Source organism: Ovis canadensis, chromosome 21 (genome assembly GCF_042477335.2).
Source record: "Ovis canadensis isolate MfBH-ARS-UI-01 breed Bighorn chromosome 21, ARS-UI_OviCan_v2, whole genome shotgun sequence".
Taxonomy (NCBI): Eukaryota; Metazoa; Chordata; class Mammalia; order Artiodactyla; family Bovidae; genus Ovis; species Ovis canadensis.
This window is the reverse complement of record NC_091265.1, coordinates 67,223,649-67,243,010: the sequence shown is the minus strand read 5'-3', so window position 1 is coordinate 67,243,010 and position 19,362 is coordinate 67,223,649. Positions and strand designations below refer to the sequence as shown.

Genomic DNA, 19,362 nt, shown 5'->3' with positions numbered 1-19,362 from the left:
CCTAAGAATTGATGCTTTTGAACTGTGGTGTTGGAGAAGACTCTTAAGAGTCCCTAGGACTGCAAGGAGATCCAACTAGTCCATCCTAAAAGAAATCAGTCCTGAATATTCATTGGAAGGACTGATACTGAAGCTGAAGCTCCAATCCTTTGGCCACCTGATGCAAAGAGCTGACTCATTGGAAAAGACCCTGATGCTGGGAAAGATTGAAGGCAGGAGGAGAAGGAGACAGAGGATAAGATGGTTGGATGGCATTACTGACTCGATGGACATGAATTTGAGTAAACTCCTGGAGTCGGCAATGGACAGGGAGGCCTGGTGTGCTGCAGTCCATGGGGTTGCAAAGAGTCGGATACAACTGAGCGACTGAACTGAACTGAACCACTTTATTTGGTAATTAATGAACTGGCAGCATCTCATCCAGCAAGCACCAGGGTGCTCAGAGGGGCAGCACAAAGTGGGAGGTTTTATAGGAAGGAAGATGGGGCAAGGAGATCACTAGCTGAAGAAAGCAAGGCTACTGGGACCCGACGGCTCCTCCTGACGGCGGGGGGAGGGGAGAGGAACAGCCAGATGCCCCTCATCTTCCAGGGATGGAGGGCACCCACAGGGCGCATCACCTTCTCGGCTGACCAGGAAATCCTAGGAAATTCCGGGGAAGGCTGAAGTGCAACCGAGTAGGAGGCGAGGTTTGGTAGCGTGGACTTTAGCACAGGTGACGCCACTTTGGGCCTCTGCTTTTTTCTGCACCAGCTGTCCCGAAGGTCATGAGGGATTCACTGTGCTCCTCTGGTGTTTTGGGTGTTTCAGATGCCAGTTCTTTGGCACCCCATGCAGGAGCACCCTCTGTGCTGGGCTTGGTCCTGTTCCATTCCCAAGGCCTGTCTGCCGCCCCAGCACCAGGATATTTGATGCTGGGGAGTTGACTATGTCGACCACATTTTTCACTGTTCTGGGTCCATCTGGTGTGGTGACAGCCAAATGCTACGTCAGCCAGAGGGTTGTTTTTCTTTTTAAAGCCTCCAATTCCTACTCTGGGGGAGCTGTTCCCATTTCCTGGGAATCCTGGGGTGGGGGCAGGGGAGGGCATGAGAATGACTGTCCTCCAGCACCCCCTGCCAGGCAGGGCCTCCTCCTGAGGGCAAGGCAGGGGCGAGCCTCCTGGTGTCCAGCTGGGAGCCGAGGAGGAGGAGGAAGGAAGGAAGAGTCTGTGCTGCCGCCACCAAACTGATCACTGACCAGAGGGTCCCCGTCTTCCTCTCCTTTCTCCCTCGAACACCACCCAGTCTCTGTTCCTGGAGAGTCCTGGGTTTTTCCTGGAAAATCTCTGCGAAGAGAGAGCTTTGTTCCAGATCGTGCCGTTGTGGAGCTGGTGATGTGAAAATCATACTCATCCTAGTAACCCTTGGGCCTTTTTAAAAGAGAGAGACTCCGGGGATTGACAAGTTAGCCCCAGGCAGGGAGATAAAGGCAGGATGGAAAGTGCTCAGGGGACACCCCGGCCTTTCCCCCTGCGAACTCCAGGCCTCAGAGGGGCAGAGCCATGGAAAATACCCAACAAGTGTTTTCTTCTTCAAACTGAAGGGGAGCAGGTTTTGCCACCACAAAATACTGATGCTGAAAACTGGGCCTCTGTACACTGGTGCTGAATTGCATCTCGGAAGCAGAGTTTTTGGTGACCTAGAAAAGAATAGCTTTATTGCTTAACAGGCAAAGGGGGACGCAGCTGGGCTGTGCCCTCAGAACCGTGTGTTCTGACCCCGAGGCAGTTTTGTAGCAGTGGATCAAGGGTGCGGCTGTGCGGAGGGCTAGGGTGTGTGCAGGGCCTGCCTCCTTTAACCTAGCCACACGTGGTCCCCTGATGAGCGTCTCTGGTTCTCAGAGTCACCAAACTGCGATCCTTTCTGAAAGAAGGATGCTTGTCAGGCTGACATCTTCATTCGCTGGTTTGAGTTCTGTAAGGAGCTCAAAGACATAGCTGTGCCCCCCTGAACCAGGGCCCTGACCCCAGGCTGCTCTGCTGCTCTCCGCGTCCCCTCCCTTCCCTGATTAGCAACTGTCCAACCCTGCCCTTTGAAATTCAGGGAAGGTCAAGTAACTGGGGACACAGAAAGGATTTCATGCCCAGGAGCCCCACAGAGTCCTGACGGGTTTCATTATCTCTCATCAGCATAAATGTTAGGGAAAGCACACTGACTAAAACCCTTCACCTTGGCCAGGCACCACAGTAACTATTTGCATGAGTTATTTTATGACAGGAGATCCTAGTAAAGAACACGGAACTAACAAGCCACCACCAACCGGAAGAGTTCAGGAAAGGTGAAAAGGGACCCCACATGTCCCACCACCGCCCAGAATCCTTGCTGGCATACGTCTTGGCTGACCGACGTGTGTGCCCCCAGGAAGGACCCTGAGTCAGAGCGACTGGCCCAGAAACGAGCCCCATCACCATACAACCCGAGGCTGCAGCCGCGCGGCAGGGCGGCCCTCCGCGGCCCCGACTGCCCCCGCCCGCCAGGCGCCCACCTTCCAGTCAGGCCTCTGCCTTTGTCAGCACGTCTGCCCGAACAGCTTCATTCCAAACCTTAGACAAGAGCCACTCTGAAGCCCAGCAAGGGGTCGCCTTTGCTGCAGCAACTGGCAACCACGAAGGGACCCCTTTTTACTGCGACTGATGCCCCAGCTCCTCAGGGCACTCAAAGGCCAGCTTGCCTGCTGAGGGACCAGACCCAGCAGCCGCAACCCGGACTCTGGTCTCTTCCCAACACAAACGACTGTCTGGATGCCCCGACCGAGTACACACAAGTGACTTTGGTGACGGCTTTTCTCTCTCATCCTCCTGTCCAGCCCCTGCTATCCTACTTTTTCCCTTGTCCCCTGGCACTGGACACAGGAGCCTGGTAGAAGGGGCTCAGCCTGAGCTGAGGGCTGGTGCCTGCTCACCTCTGCTTAGCAGAGAACTCCCATTTTGGTTCTGGTTCTGGTTCCAGCCTGGTTTCGGGTTACTGGCAGGGCCGAGCTCCAGTCCTCCCTTCGCGGGAAGCCCAGGGTAAAGTCCCATAATGCCGGGCGTCCGCAGGCGGCAGATGTCTGTAAAGACAGCCCCTGTGCCCTCTCTCTCTCCTTCCTTCTGACTTAACCGGGCCTCTCTCCCTCCCTTTGAAGACCCAAAGCATTTCCATTTCCTCTATCAACACTTGGGTCGGAGTTCTGAGTCTGCGTGAGAGACTTTCCGAGAGACTGCGTCTCCTCTCCCGCCAACTGTGCTTTCTGTTCTTGGGGAGAAAATCAGGCGCTAGAGCCCCTCCGTCAGGCGCCCTGTTTCTATCAATTCAGTCTCTTGATTTTTCATTTGGCTGAGTGCTTCCAAGCGGAAGTGACTGACAAGGCTCAGTACAGTCTCACCTGGTCTTGGGTGAAAGTTAATACCCTAGACATATGTCTAGGGGTTCATTAGCTTTTGGGGACAAGCCCTATATCCCCACTGATTGTGCTTACCACTGAGCATTTCCTTTGGCACCTGTATAATCAAGCAATCTGGGACCAGGAGAGAGCTCACAACCTCAAGCCAGATACAGGCACACCCACCCCGTGCTGGTCCCCTGGTGACAGGGCATAGGCTCTACCACCATCGAAATGGGAAGCAAGCCCAGCTCCCCTTTACGCGCCCCACTGGGTTATCTTTGGGCCCACTGAGAAGGATACCAATGGAATGGCCTAAAAATAAGAAAATGTATCAAATATTATACTTGATACTGGCCTACTTACTTCCTGGGAGGAGGGGGGAAATGGCCCCCATCAGGGTGACTTGGATTCAACACCATTCTGCAGCTCAGTCTACACTGCAAACTTGAGGGTAGATAAAAGGAGGTTCCCAATGTCCAGGATTCCCAGAAAAGGAGACACTGCAAGCTCAGAGACCCCGACAAAGGCTTTTTCAAAGTTCTTTTGGCGAGGTCCGAAGCCGAGGACCCCCTTGCCCTTTTCCTGACCCCTCAGCTCGGGCAGAGAGGACAGGAAAAGGGAAGTTCAGGCAGCCCTGGATGTCTCGAGACTGAGGGGAAGCACACAGGGCCACCCCAGCCCCGCTTCCACGGGCTTCTTTCCCCTCTGGGACCACAATTGGGTAGTAAGCTTTGCCCTCCACAGATGGAAAGTTTACCCTCCGACAAAATCTGCCTCCTAAGAGAGGTACCAGATGGGGAAGGGGAGCCACGCGAGTTCACGTTCCCTTTCTATGCAACAGGCTATGCAATGTAGGGAGCGACTGGGCCCATATTCTGAGAGCCCCCAGAGCTTTAGGGACAGATTCAAGCGTCTTAGTCTAACTTCTCCCTCGCCCGGAGGGGTGCAGGGGCCGTTCTCGCCCAGTGTTGTGACGATGAGGAAAATGCTAGAATCCTAGATCAAGCTAGAAAAGCAGCTGGCCCGCGGACAGTAGGCAGACGCCAGTCTGGCCCTGGCAGAAGAGGCAATCCCCTCTACAGAGCTGGACTGGCATCCCAGCACAAGGGCAGGGAGAGGGTCCCTGAGACACCTCACTGCTGGCCTACTACAGGGGATGACCTGGGGCGTCCAGGAGGTCGTTAGTTATAATAAGATAAAAGAAGTCACACAGGGAGGGAGTGAGAATCCAGCCCTTTTTTTGGAAAGGCTCACAGAGGTCTTTGAAAATTTTACCCAGGCAGACCTTAGTTCAGTTCAGTTCAGTCGTGTCCAACTATTTGTGACCCCATGGACTGCAGCACACCAGGCTTCCTGGAGCTTGCTCAGACTCAAGTCCATCGAGTCAGTGATGCCATCCAACCATCTCATCTTCTGTTGTCCCCTTCTCCCCTGCCTTCAATCTTTCCCAGCATCAGGGTCTTTTCCAATTAATCAGTTCTTCACATCAGGTGGCCAAAGGATTGGAGCTTCGGCTTCAGCCTCAGTCCTTCCAATGAATATTCAGGACTGATTTCCTTTAGGATGGACTGGTTGGATCTCCTTGCTGTCCAAGGGACGCTCAAGAGTCTTCTCTAACACCACAGTTCAAAAGCATCAATTCTATGGCAGGAAGACCTAAAAAGTATTAGCTAGAGTCCTGCTAGCCCATTCCTTCATCACCCAGGCAGCCTGGGATATGAGGAGAAAACCGCAAAAACCAGGAAAAGGAACCAGGGACCCCAATCTCTGAGTTGGCGGAGGAGGCAAATAGGATGGTTTTGAGTACGGACCTGGAGGAGAAAGCCAACAGGGAGGGAGGAGAAGCTGGCAAGAACAGGAGGACCTAAGAGAAGAGAGCAGACCTAAGCCTTAGCCAGCACACTGGCATCTTAGCCTCGGTTCACCCCACTACTGTGCGAGTCACAGGGAAAGTGAGAAAGAAAAAGAGTCTTAAAAACCACCCCAGTGCACCTACTGCAGAGAGGCCGGGCATGGGAAAGGGGAGTGTCCGTGCTGCCCTAAGGGGAGGCGTGTGGAGACCCCTGCACCTGCTATGCTAGTCCTGGGTGACTGGGACTGACGAGGCCCAGGGGCTCGAGAAGCCTCCGCGAATGGTGAGCTCCGATCACTCCTCTCGACCCTTGGGTGACCGTGCAAATAGAAGGCAAGGGGACCGGGGCTGCCTTCTCTGCTCCTCCTTTCTGATCAGGACCTCAGACTCCCTGACTGAAATGGTGATGGGACAGATGGGATACTCCAAAGCCCCTCCATTATAAGGTGGGCGATTGGCAAGGGACCCCCCTTCTTATACATCCCCAGCTGCCCTGCTCCCCTACTGGGAGAGACCTGCTTTGTCACTTCCAGACCACAGTGACTTGGGGAAAGTTAGAAACGAGTAATTTCCTGTGTCTGGTATCTGAATACTTGCAGTCAGACATAGAAGAGGAAGAGTCCCTGCTTTTCTCAGATGAGGTCAAACCCAGGTGTGGGATGTCTCCTGCCCCAGGCTAGCCATAAATATTTCACCAGTAAAGATTCTCCTGAGGCCAAGTGCTTCCTACCCCTGGAAAAGACCTTAAAAGCAGAAGCTCTTGACGGCTTTGGACCACTAATTAACACGGACCAGGATACTGGAATCGTATCCGCCTGTGAGTCTCCCTGTTTCACACCAGTCCTGCCTGTTAAGAAACTGGATGGATCTTATCAATGCATCCAGGATCTAAGAGCAGTCAATGAGGCAGTGGTTCCCACCCACCCGTAGTCCTGAACCCACATACCCTCCTATCCCAGGTCCCAGGAAGTGCTAAGTACTTTAATCTTGGACCTGACAGATGCTTTCTTGTGCATTCCGCTCCATCGCGCAGCCCCAAATCTCTTTGCCTTTGAGTGGAGGGACCCGGGGACCAGGGAGGCCATACAACTTTGCTGGATTCAACTAACACAGGGGTTTTGAGATAGCCCTCATATTTTCAGAAACTCCTTGGGGAAAAAACTAAGAGAATTAACCTCCAGTTCAGTTCAGTTCAATTCAGTTCAGTCGCTCAACCGTGTCTGACTCTGCGACCCCATGAATCGCAGCACACCAGGCCTCCCTGTCCATCACCAACTCCCGGAGTTCACTCAGACTCACGTCCATCGAGTCAGTGATGCCATTCAGCCATCTCATCCTCGGTCGTCCCCTTCTCCTCCTGCCCCCAATCCCTCCCAGCATCAGAGTCTTCTCCAATGAGTCAGCTCTTCGCATGAGGTGGCCAAAGTACTGGAGCTTCAGCTTTAGCATCAGTCCTTCCAAAGAAATCCCAGGGCTGATCTCGTTTAGAACAGACTGGTTGGATCTCCTTGCAGTCCAAGGGACTCTCAAGAGTTTTCCCCAACACCACAGTTCAAAAGCATCAATTCTTCGGCGCTCAGCCTTCTTCACAGTCCAACTCTCACATCCAAACGTGATCACTGGGAAAACCATAGCCTTGACTAGACGGACCTTAGTCGGCAAAGTAATGTCTCTGCTTTTCAGTATGCTATCTAGGTTAGTCATAACTTTCCTTCCAAGGAGTAAGCATCTTTTAATTTCATGGCTGCAGTCACCATCTACAGTGATTTTGGAGCTCCCCAAAATAAAGTCTGACACTGTTTCCACTGTTTCCCCATCTATTTCCCATGAAGTGATGGGACCAGAAGCCATGATCTTCGTTTTCTGAATGTTGAGCTTTAAGCCAACTTTTTCACTCTCCTCTTTCACTTTATTTATTTTTTTATTTTTTTCCTCTTTCACTTTAATCAAGAGGCTTTTTAGTTCCTCTTCACTTCCTGCCATAAAGGTGGTGTCATCTGCATATCTGAGGATTTATATTTCTCCCGGCAATCTTGATTTCAGCTTGTGCTTCCTCCAGCCCAGCGTTCTCATGATGTACACTGCATATAAGTTAAATAAGCAGGGTGACAATATACAGCCTTGACGTACACCTTTTCCTATTTAGAACCAGTCTGTTGTTCCATGTCCAGTTCTAACTGTTGCTTCCTGACCTGCATATAGGTTTCTCAAGAGGCAGGTCAGGTGGTCTGGTATTCCCTCTCTTGAAGAATTTTCCACAGTTTATTGTGATCCATGTACTCTGCATATAAGTTAAATAAGCAGGGTGACAATATACAGCCTTGACGTACACCTTTTCCTATTTAGAACCAGTCTGTTGTTCCATGTCCAGTTCTAACTGTTGCTTCCTGACCTGCATATAGGTTTCTCAAGAGGCAGGTCAGGTGGTCTGGTATTCCCTCTCTTGAAGAATTTTCCACAGTTTATTGTGATCCACACAGTCAAAGGCTTATCATAGTCAATAAAGCAGAAATAGATGTTTTTCTGGAACTCTCTTGCTTTTCCGATGATCCAGCAGATGTTGGCGATTTGATCTCTGGTTCTGTTAGGGGAAGCACACTGATTGAAACCGCCCACCCTGGCCGGGAACCATCGTAACCATTTGCATGAGCTGTTTGATGACAGGAGATCCTGATAAGGAACACGGAACTCATAAGCCACCACCAAACGGAAGAGTTCAGGAAAGGGGGAAAGGAGACACCGCATGTCTGTCCACTTCCCAGAATGCCTCTCACTAGCATCCATCTTGGCTGAGCGATGTGTGCGCCACCAGGAAAGACTCTGAATTAGAGTGATTGGCCAAAGACCACCCAGAAACTAATCCCATCACCATAAAACCCAAGACTGCGAGCCACGCGGCAGAGCAGCTCTCCTGGGTCCCCTTACCCTACTGCTCTCCACCCGGGTGCCCTTTCCCAATAAAAGCCCTTGCTTTGTCAGCACACGTGTCTCCTCGGACAATTCATTTCTGAGTGTTAGACAAGAGCCCAGTTTGAGGTCCTGGAAGGGGTCCGCCTTCCTGCAACAGTTCCTCTGCCTTTTCTAAAACCAGCTTGAACATCTGGACGTTCACGGTTCACGTATTGCTGAGGCCTGGCTTGGAGAATTTTGAGCATTACTTTACTAGCGTGTGAGATGAGTGCAACTGTGTGGTAGTTTGAGCATTCTTTGGCATTGCCTTTCTTTGGGATTGGAATGAAAACTGACCTTTTCCAGTCCTGTGGCCACTGCTGAGTTTCCCAAATTTGCTGGCATATTGAGTGCAGCACTTTCACAGCATCATCTTTCAGGATTTGAAACAGTCAACTGGAATTCCATCCCCTCCACTAGCTTTGTTCGTAGTGATGCTTTCTAAGACCCACTTGACTTCTCATTCCAGGATGTCTAGCCAGGCACATAGCAACCATTTGCTTGAATTGTTCTACAATAGGAGAGCCTGGAAGGAACACAGAATTAGCAAGCCACCACCAACCAGAAGAGCTCAGGAAAGGTCAAAGGAGACACCACGTGCTCTACCAGCTCCCAGAATCCTCGCTGTCATCCTTCTTGGCTGAGCAACGTGGGCGCCACCAGGAAGGACCCTGCGTCAGTGATTGGCTGAGACAGCCAGGAAGGTCTGAGACTGGGAGCCACACGGCAGAGCCGTCCTTCTGGGCCCTCAGCCTGCTGCTCTCCCCCGGGGGCCCCTCCCAATAAACTCTCTTGCTTCGTCCCCACGTGTGTCTCCTCGGACAATTCATTCCCGAGTGTTAGACAAGAGCCCACTCTCAGGCCCTAGAGGGGGGTCGCTCTCCCTGCAGGATTATTTTGAGAGAAAGGCAAAGTCCAGCAGATTTAGGAAAAGAGCTTTACCTCCCCAACCACCTGATTTACAGTGGAGAGTGGGCCGGGCCAGGAAGTGGGCTGTGAGATTAGCTGCAGAGCAGCCTTCCTGCGCTAACGTCCCCTGCCCGCCTTCCTCTGCACCCCAGGACCCACCCTGCTCCTTGTCTGGGGAAGTCACAAAAGCCACAACTATCTGGCGGTCCTTTGGCTGCCAGGCTTTTATGGGATTCCTGTAAACAGAAAATTTACTTTTCTGCTGTTTACTTGGTTTATGTCAATTTAATTATTACCAAGCCGAAGACCCTAGAGGGGAAGAAGGCGAAAGTTTCCTTCTCGTAAGAAAACAGCCTTTTTTGCTGTCAAAGCAAAGCCTGGGAGGTGAGCTCCTGCTACCAGAAGCCGCAGACTCAGGCTGGCTCCAGTGTCTGGAGTCCATGCAGCCGCCCTGACAGCCACACCCAGAGGCCAGAGCTGCTGGGAAGTCACGTGATCTGTTTATCAGAACTCACAATAGAGAGCTGTGATTTGTTTAGGATTGTTTTCCTTCCAAGTACTTGAAACTTGTTTGGACTTGAACTTAAGAATTTGTTTCATTTTTTTAAGACTTACACTGCTTCAGGAAAGGATGAATTCTTGTACCCTAATTTCTCCTGGGATACTGGACATCAGGAAAGGTTTATACTCATATTGGGGCTATCACAGTGTCTGTGCTGCTAGTGACCTGAAGGTGTAATTTCGGGTTAAGGGTAACCTGGAGGGGAAAGCAGGTCGCGATGGGAACTGGCCCAGAACACAACGTGGATTTAATCTGAACAGACTGTTCCTGTTCATGACAGGGTGCTAAGGAGGCGCAAGTCCCCAGCCCCCAAAAGCCCCTGCAGGACATCCACAAGGCTGCTGTTGGTAGAGAGGCCTGATCTCACCCTGATGGTGAGCAGGCAGCCAGGCAGTTGGCTCCACAGCAAGTCTAACTGGTTAAGAGAACAAAGACCGGAAACTTGGGGGGGGGGGGCGGTGCGCAGAAGCTTGAGGGAAGGAGGGGATTGCATGTTGGGAGGAAAGGCCCATGCTGATCTCTTCCGAGGATGTGTGAAGAACCAAAGGATCTGAGGTCTCACCCACGTTACAAGCAGACAGGTGAACCCACAGCAGCTTTAGAGGATGCCGACCCCTGGATCCGAAAGGACCCGCTTCCTAACATCTCAGAGAAGAACCGATTCTGACTCCACGTTGGAACTCTGTCTTTGCCTCGCTTTCCGTGTCGCTGTTCTTACTGTTGTTGTCAGTCGACCGGTCCTGTCCAATTCTTTGCGACCCCATGGACTGCAGCACGCCAGGCTCCCCTCTCCTTCACCATCTCCCGCAGCTTGCTCAAACTAATGTCCATTGAGTTGGTGATGCCGTCCAACCATCTCCTCCTCTGCCGTCCCCTTCTCCTCATACCTGCCTGCCTCCAAGGACCCCACCCCTCTGCCTGACTGTTAAAGCTCACGTGTGAGTCTGCCCACCTGTGAACAGAAGGGATCAGCACACCCCTTCCACAGGCTGGCCCTGCCAGGAGATGTTCTGCAAGACCGAAGGCCCATTTTACTTTAGTTCCGCATCGCTTCTCTCTCTGACGTTATATAAAGGACCTGGCATACAGACCCCGACAAGGCGGTTACTTTAAGACATCAGTCCGCCATCTTCTCAGTCACCCAGCTTTCCAAACAGTCTCGCGGCCTCAACAACCCATCTCTGTGACTCAGGGGCCTATCTCCAGCCAGCAGGGCGAGCTTGGACTCAGAAACAATAACAAATTCCCAGGCGTCCTCCACAGGGGGCTCTGAAGACCCTGGGTCCTCAGAGAGGAGGTCTCGACCGTCAGAGCACCCTTCACCCCACGGACGGCATCACGCCCGCAGCCCCCGGCGCGGAAGTCCGCGCCCCACGACCCTCGCTCTGCAGGCAGGTCTGCGGCCGGCCGCTGCCCCCAGCAGCCTCAGGCGGGCTGAGGCTCGAGCAGGAGGCCTTCCCCCCACGAGCGGGGGGAACCCTGGGAGGGCCGGCCAGGCCGCCCCCCGGAGCTCCCCGGCCCGCCTTCCCACCAGCAAAGCGGGCAGGGCGCCACCGAGGCCGCTTTTCTACGCTGGGCTGCGAGCCAGCAGCGCCACCAGCCCGACCCCCTGCCCTCGCCGGCCCTCTTCCTGCGAGCGGGGTCTAGGCGCGCCCACAGCCGCAGGCGCGCGAGACGAGGACGCGGCCTCTCACCGTCTCTCTCACGCACAGCGGTGCCGACCGCAGGGCGCACGGGCGCCGTGGCCCGCGCCCCTCCCCGTTCCGGCCCGGCCCGGGCCTCCGGGGCCCCCCGGCTCCCCCTCCCTGCGCGCCCGTCACTTCGGAGAAGCAGGAGGTTCCGGTGAGGCAACCGCGCCCCCGCCCCGCGGCCGCCCCGGCCTCCCCTCCCCTCCCCCGGCGCGCACCCTCCCCTCCCCGCCCCTCCCTCTCCCCCTCCCCCGCCCCCTCCCTCCCCCTCCCGCCCCCTCCCTCCCCCTCCCTCCCCCTCCCTCCCCCTCCCCCTCCCCGCCCCCGCCCCGCTCTCTCCCCCTCCCCCTCCCCTCTCCCCCTCCCCTCTCCTCCCCTCCCCCTCCCCCTCCCCCTCCCCCTCCCCCTCCCCTCCCCTCCCCTCCCCTCCCCCCTCCCCGCCCCCGCCCCCTCCCTCCTCCTCCCCCGCCCCCTCCCTCCCCCGCCCCCGCCCGCTCTCTCCCCCTCCCTCCGCCCCTGCCCCGCCGCGCATCCCTCCCCTCCCCCGCCCCCTCCCTCCCCTCCCCCTCCCTCCCTCCCCCGCCCCCGCCCGCTCTCTCCCCCTCCCTCCGCCCCTGCCCCGCCGCGCATCCCTCCCCTCCCCCGCCCCCTCCCTCCCCCGCCCCCTCCCCCGCCCCGCTCTCTCCCCCTCCCTCCCTCCCTCCCCGCCCCCGCCTCCCCTCTCAGACCCTCCGCCACCTCCCCAGGCGGAGCGGCCGAGGGGGAGGAAGCGGGAGGGTTCGCGGGGCGCCGCAGAGACACTCCGCCCCAGCAGCATCTCGGGCGCGCCGGGAATCGCGTCTCCCCGCAGGACGCCACCCCGGCGGCCGCAGGACTCGGGCCCCGCCGCGCGGGGAAGAGGGCCCGGCGGAGCCCCGCGCGGGCCTGCGGCGCCACCTGGCGGCCGCGGGAGTCCCGGGAGCCGGGCCGGGGCCCTGTTTTAACCCGCGGCTGTCGGCCCGGCGACGAGAGGCACTGACTTCAGAGGTGGCCCGGGCGCCGGCCGCGGCGGGGTGAGGGCCGGGGTCCGCGGGAGGGGCCGCCCGCCGAGCAGAAGGCCTCCCCCCCACGAGCGGGGGGGACCCTGGGAGGGAGGGCCAGGCCGCCCCCCGGAGCTTAAAGCAGGGTGCGTGTCACCTGCGCCTGCGTTCCGCAAGCCTACCCCAGAAGCGCAGGGCGGAGGTGCTGCCGGGCCAGCACCCCGCCCAGCGTGTCCCGCACTTGCAGGGTAAGGCGATCAAGGGACTGATCCCTGCCATACTCCCTGGATGCGGACTCGGACCCTCATGAGTCCCGAGTGGGGTGCAGGGTGCATCTCAGAAGGCCTGACGCTGGCATCAACTCAAACATGGCAGGAGGTGCTTCTCCCCTCAGCCAAGAACGGCTCAAACTGGCCGTCTGTTGTGCATCGTGACCCACACAGGTGCTGACCTCGGGCTGCGCTGTCTCACCAGCCTGGTAGGTGGAGGTCTGACCGCTGTCTCTGGGCATAACGACAAGAGTCTGTCTCCCACCCAGGATAACCTGGGGTCCAGTGAGAGGACGTCGTTGGAGATGGGGTTACCTAGCGATAGTTAGAGGTGATGATGCCTAGAGGGCAGTGCCACCCCTACACATACACACACGTGCAGAGGTGTCTGAGGCCCAGCCTTCCCACGTGTGGCCCAGGTTGAATTGGGTTTGAATCTCTGCCTTCTGGGTTTGGTTAAGCATGAGAGCAATGTCATGGAGCATTGATACATGTAGCTTAATTCAAGACCACTTGGGCAGGAATCAAAGAATAAGTTTCAAAGAAATTATAAGAAAAGAATTTGAACTAAATTAAAGTGAAAATACAGCTTACCAAAACTTGTGGGATGCAGTGAAAGTACTGCTTAGAGGGAACTCTATACTATAAATGTGTATTTTAGGAAAAAAAGAAAGATCTAAAATCAGTAACCTAAACTTCTTATTTAGAAAACGAGAGAAAAAAAGGTAATATAAACCAAAAGAAACCCGAATAAAATAAATGATAATAAACTAGAACAGAAATCAATAAAATTGAAAATAGGAAATCAATTTTTAAAAAAACAAACCAAAAGCTGGTTATTTGAGGGAAAAAAATGAGTAAGATAGATAAACTTCTAGGAATGTAAGCCAGAAATAAAAAGACAAAAAGGGGATTACTGTAATGAGAAATTAAAGAGGGGCTATCACTGCAGTTTCCACAGACACTAGGAGATAATAAAAGAATACTATAAACAACTCTATGCCCACAAATTTGATAACTTGGATGAAATGAACCAATTTCCTGAAAGACACAGACTGCCAAAACTCCTACAAAGAGAAATAGATAAATAGGCCATATCTGTTAAAGAAATTGAATCAATAATTAATAATCTTCCAAACAATAACCCCCTGAAATGCGGGAGGCCCAGGTTCAATCCCTGAATCGGGAAGATACCCTGGAGAAGGGCATGGCAGTCAGCTCCAGTGTTCCTGACTAGAGAATTCCACGGACATGGGGGGCTACAGTTCATGAGGTCGAAGAGCAGGACACGACTGAACAACTACACTCGCTGTCAAACAAGAAGCCCCAGGCCCAGGATGGTTCCCCTGGTGAATTGTACCCAACATTTAAGGAAGAAATGACATCAATTCTCTATAATCTTTTCCAGAAAATAGAAACAGAGAGAATGCTTCCTAACACATTCTGAGGCCAGCATTAACCTAATAAAACAAAAAGCAGATAAAGACATGAAAAGAAAATCACAGATCAATATCTCTCATGAAAATAAATGCAAAAATTCTCAACAAAATATTACCAAATTCAATGATAAATTATACACCACAAAACAATTACATACTACAACCAAGTGGGATTCATTCCAGATGTGCAAAGCTGCTTCAGTATTTTTTAAATAAATTAATGTAATTTATGAAATCTACAGGCTGAGAAAGAAATATAATACCTGATCAACTGATGCAGAAAAGCACTTGACAAAACCCAACACCAATTCATAATTAAAATTCTCAACAAACTGGGAACAGAGGGGAATTTTCTCAGCTTGATCAAGATTATTTACCAAAAAATGCACCACTAACATCATACTTAACTGTGAGAATCCAGAAGCTTTCCCCTTAAGATCAGAAACAAGGCAATGTTGTCTCTCATCACTCCTGTTCAACTTTGTACTAGGAATCCAGGATAATCAAATAAGTCAAGAAATGAAACTCAGATTGAGAAGGAAGAAATAAAACTATCCTTTTTTCACAGGTGAGAAGACTATCTGTGTACGAAAACCACATTAACAAATCAAAAAACAGAAAACACCCAGAATGCATATGGAATTATAACAAAGTTGCAGAAAGCAAGTTTAATATACAGAAGTCCATTGCTGTCCTATATACTAGCAATGAACAATGGAGATTTGACAAAGCACAATACCATTTACATCGGCATCCTAGAAAAATTAAGTATTCAGGTGTAAATCTAAAAAAACACAAAATGTTCAAGATCTGCAAAAGGAATACCACAAAACTTTCATGAGTGAAATCAAAGATCCAAATAAAGGGACAGATACTGCATGTTCACTGGTAGGATCTCAATATTTTTAAGATGTCATTTCTTCACAACATGACCTGTAGATTCAATGCAATTCCAATTAAAATCCCAGTAACTTATGTTGTAGATATTGAAAGTTTATATGAAAAGGCAAAAATCCAGAATAGCCAACATTATACTGAAACGAATGACAAAGTTGGAGGACTGATACTGTATGACTCATTATAAAGCTACAGTGATTAAGACAGTCTGGTATCGGCAAAAGATGAAACAAACCTCTCAGTGGAGCAGAATAGAGTCCAGAGACGGGTCCACACAAACATAGTCAACTGACTTGTTAAATGTGCAAAGGTTTAACAAAGCCCTAAGCAGCACAGTGCAGAAAACGTGCGGAAATTCTTCTCCACAAACTTTCTGGAACAAGTGGACATCTATGAGCAAGATATAACTAGACACAGACCTTATACTTTTTATAAGAATTAACTAAAATTTTATCATGTGTATGCTCAGTCGTGTCCAACTCTTTGTGACTCCTTGGACTGTAACCCGCCAGGCTTTTCTGTTCGTGGGATTTCCCAGGCAAGAATACTGGAGTGGTAGCCATTATCTTCTTCAAGGGATCTTCCCAACCCAGAGATTGAATCTGTGTCTCCTGAATTGGTGGGTGGATTCTTTACCATCTGAGCCATCTTATAGACCAAAATTATAAAGCGTCCAGAAGATAACGTAAGAGAAAATCAAATGAACTTTGACTTGGGGATGATGTTTTAGATATACCCCTGTGCAACCCCTGAAAGAAAAAGATTGATTAGCTGGATTTTATTAAAATTTTAAAACTCTGCTCTGCTAAATACACCATTAAGACAATGAAAGATAAGCCATCGAGTAGGAGAGAATATTTCCAAAACACATATTCAACATAGGATTGTGTCTAATGACACAAGGAACTCTTAAGACTCAACAGTAAGTAAAATGACCATTTTAACACGGGCAGCAGATCCAAACAGACGCCTTACCAAAGAGGATATACAGATGCCAAGTAAGCATCTGCAAAGATGCTCACCATCATAGTTGTTAGGGAATTGAAAACAAAATAACAAGACACCAATAGCAGGGCTAGGATTTAAAATTCTGACAGTACCGAATGCAGACAAGGACCTGAAGCAACAGGAGCTTTCCTTCATTGCTGGTGGGGATTCAAAGTGGCACAGTCACTTTGGAAGACATTAGACAGTTTCTGAATTATATAGTGAGTCACACATAATCTCACTATATAATTCAGTAGTTGCACGCCTAGGTATTTATCCAATTGTTGAAAACTTTTTTACTCAATTCGTTGAAAACTCATGTCCACACAAAACCCTGCACGCAGCGTTTACGGCAGTCTTATTCACAACTCACCCGCACTGGGAGCAGTGAGGACGCCTCTCAAGGGGGGAGATGAAGAAACTAGGGTATGTCCGCGCAGGGAGCATTATTCAGTGATAGACATGAAATGGCTGCCAATTAATACGGTCATGGAGAAACCACAAATGCACACCTCTGAGTGGGAGAGGCCAGTCTGAAGGCTACACTATGGGTCCGACTCTGGACGTTCCAGCAAGTGGGGACAAAAGAGACAGTAGCAGGACGCAGGACGCGTGGCGGCCAGAGACGAAGGGGGGGCGGGGGGAGGGAAGGGGGAGGGGGGGCGGGGGGAGGGAAGGGGGGCGGGGGGAGGGAAGGGGGCGGGGGGAGGGAAGGGGGCGGGGGGCGGGGGGAGGGGGGCGGGGGGAGGGAAGGGGGAGGGGGGCGGGGGGAGGGAAGGGGGAGGGGGGGCGGGGGGAGGGAAGGGGGGGGCGGGCGGGGTGTGGACTTCCGGAGCCTTGCCGCTGTCGTGTTGATGTAACGGTGAATGCGTGACCCTGCGCGTTTGTCAAAACCCACAGGACTGAACAACAGCAAGCTAAGTGTGCGACTGGTCGAGACTGTTTAGCAGGCGGAGGAGCCCAGGCGGGAATGCAGCCGTGAAAGAAGCCCCGCCTTAGTTAGAGTGAGTGCAGCGCTTCAGGAGGGGCCGGGGGCAGGCGCTGACCGCAGTCACCTGAAAATTAAACGCTCAGGTGTAAACTCAAAAAAAAAAAGTGTACAGGATCCAGGTGAGAAAACCTGCAAAATTCTGATGACTGAAATCAAAGATCTGAATCAGGGGACCGATAGTCCATGTTCGCCGATAGGGTCTCAGTACTGGTGAGGTGCCATTTCCTCTGGGCCTGTAGATTCAGTGAGGTCCCAGCCAAACCCCAGTAAGCTGCCTTGTAGACGGCAGTGGGGTCTGTAGGCGTGAAGGCCCGGGACGTGTACAGAGCGCTGTGCCCTGGGGCGAAGCTGGTTCCCACGGGCGGGGGTCAGCAGCAGGGTCCCTGCTGCGCCAGCCCTGGGACCACACAGGCGGCGGGTGGGGGCCGAGAGCCTCAGCGCTGGGGGCAGGTGACGGGCGCCCGAGGGGGGAGCGACCGTGGATAAGAGATGCCGCTGGGCGTCGGTGAGGACTCGGGTGCACTGGAACGCCCGGCAGTGCAGCCGGGCGGCACACTGGCGTGTCTAGTGTGCGTGTGTGCAAGGCTGGCACACGAACTTTCTTTGCTTTGTCTGCGAGAGGGTACAGAGACAAGACCACAGCAGCAACAAACACATCTGTCCCAGATCTGGGTTTCCAAGATGACTCTCTAGCAAAAGGAAGGAAACAGAGTTTCTTGAGGAAATGGCTGACCCTAGGACTGGAACCAGAAATACACAGGACGAGCCTGGAGCATTTGCAGCCGGAAAGTAAGGAGGCGCTCAAAAACACCAGGCCGGAGCACACAAAGGCCGGGTGTGTGCGAGGGCCGCGGGAGTTAGCTGACAGGGTTCCTAGCGGCCAGAACCGGGACAATTTGAGAAACAAAGTCAGCAGAGCAATGCTGTATATGAAATACATATCCACGTGATCATACTGATAAATCAGTAAATGGGGGAGAAGAGGCAAATTGGCCATGCTGAGAATTCCAGATAAATTGTGTGGACATTCTGCCCCCTGCGTGCAGGGCCTCCACCCCCAAAGCACAGGACGGAAGGGAGGGGAGTGATTTTACAGCGGAGAAGCCTGAAGGCCAGCGCCAACAGCCGTAAGTTAAGTTGACAGGAGGCACCCTGGACGTGGCAGGATGAAAGGGGGCCTTTACATCTGTTTTCTTCATCCCCCAAACCCATAATCCCCATCAAATCCTGAAAAAAGCAACAGATCAGTTTCTACATCCTACGAAATAGCTGTCCAGTCTTCCTCAAAACTGTGCAGGTCATCAGAACAGGTGCCGTCTGAGAGCCTGTCAGAGCCCGGAGGAGCCAGAGGGGACGGGACAGTCATGTGGGGCCTGGGGGGTGGGCCTGGAGCAGGAGAAGCACATTGGCTGAGAAGTAAGGAAGTCTAAGGAGAAGGCAATGGCAGCCCACTCCAGTGTCCTTGCCTGGAGAACCCCAGGGACGGGGGAGCCTGGTGGGCTGCCGTCTATGGGGTCGCACAGAGTCGGACACGACTGAAGCGACTCAGCAGCCGCAGCACGGGAGTCTAAATAAAGTACTGCCTTTAGTGAATAATAACACGCCAATTCTGCTTCACTGGCTGTAGCAAAGGTGCCGCGTGAATGCACGGTGTTAGTGACGGGAACTCTGGGATTGGGCACACAGACACTGCCCACACGACCAGTACTCGAATAGACCCAACACTGCGTTAGAACGCACAGCCTGCTCGCTTTTGCAGCTGGACGGGCCGAAGTTAGTGCTTGCTCTCCTCCTCCCTGACAGTGTCCCTGGGGAATCTGGGGGCCCCTCCTCACCAACCCAGGCTCTGATAGACGCTTGGGCGAGGGGACCCCGTCCTGGGGGAGCTCTTTGCAGACGAGGAATGACGCTGAGGTGGGGTCTCTGAGGGTCTCAAATGCAGAGATGGTGCTGCACGTGGGGCTGAGGGCACAGGCAGCCTGCCTGCTCGTAAACTGCGTGAGTCTCAGTCTGCCCGGTGGCCAAGCCAAATCCTCAGACTGAGGGGCGAACCACAGACATCTGTCCACTCAGAGCCCAGGGCCTGGAAGTCAGAGGTCGTGGGGCCAGAGTGCCCGGGCTCTGCTGCAGGCGTGCGGCCTCCGCAGCACGCACGGGCTCTCTCACGTGCTCTCGGAGAACCAGCTCTGGCGTCTCCTGTTGCAGACACTGACCCCATCAGACCAGTCCCACCCTCACGCCTCATCTAACCCCAGAGACTGCCCAAGGCCTCTCTCCAAATGCTGCTGCACGGGGGGTCAGGGTTTCCGCATGTGAGTCTGGGGAGGAGGACACTGATGCTCAGTCCATGACAAGAAGCCTGACTTGAATCACGATGACAGAAAGCTGCAGAGCC

At 53.0% G+C, this 19,362-nt stretch overlaps 2 long non-coding RNA genes across 2 annotated transcripts; one reads left to right on the top strand and one right to left on the bottom strand.

The window, feature by feature from the left end:
* Positions 1-367: 367 nt before the first annotated feature.
* Positions 368-11,387, bottom strand: LOC138426892 (uncharacterized). Its single transcript, XR_011251827.1, has 2 exons — positions 8,504-11,387; positions 368-1,680 (listed from the first exon to the last, which is right to left on the bottom strand). It is a non-coding gene; the product is annotated as an uncharacterized lncRNA (long non-coding RNA).
* Positions 11,388-12,474: 1,087 nt separating this feature from the next.
* On the top strand, positions 12,475-18,566 carry LOC138426893 (uncharacterized). Its single transcript, XR_011251828.1, has 2 exons — positions 12,475-12,862; positions 16,877-18,566. It is a non-coding gene; the product is annotated as an uncharacterized lncRNA (long non-coding RNA).
* Positions 18,567-19,362: the final 796 nt, after the last annotated feature.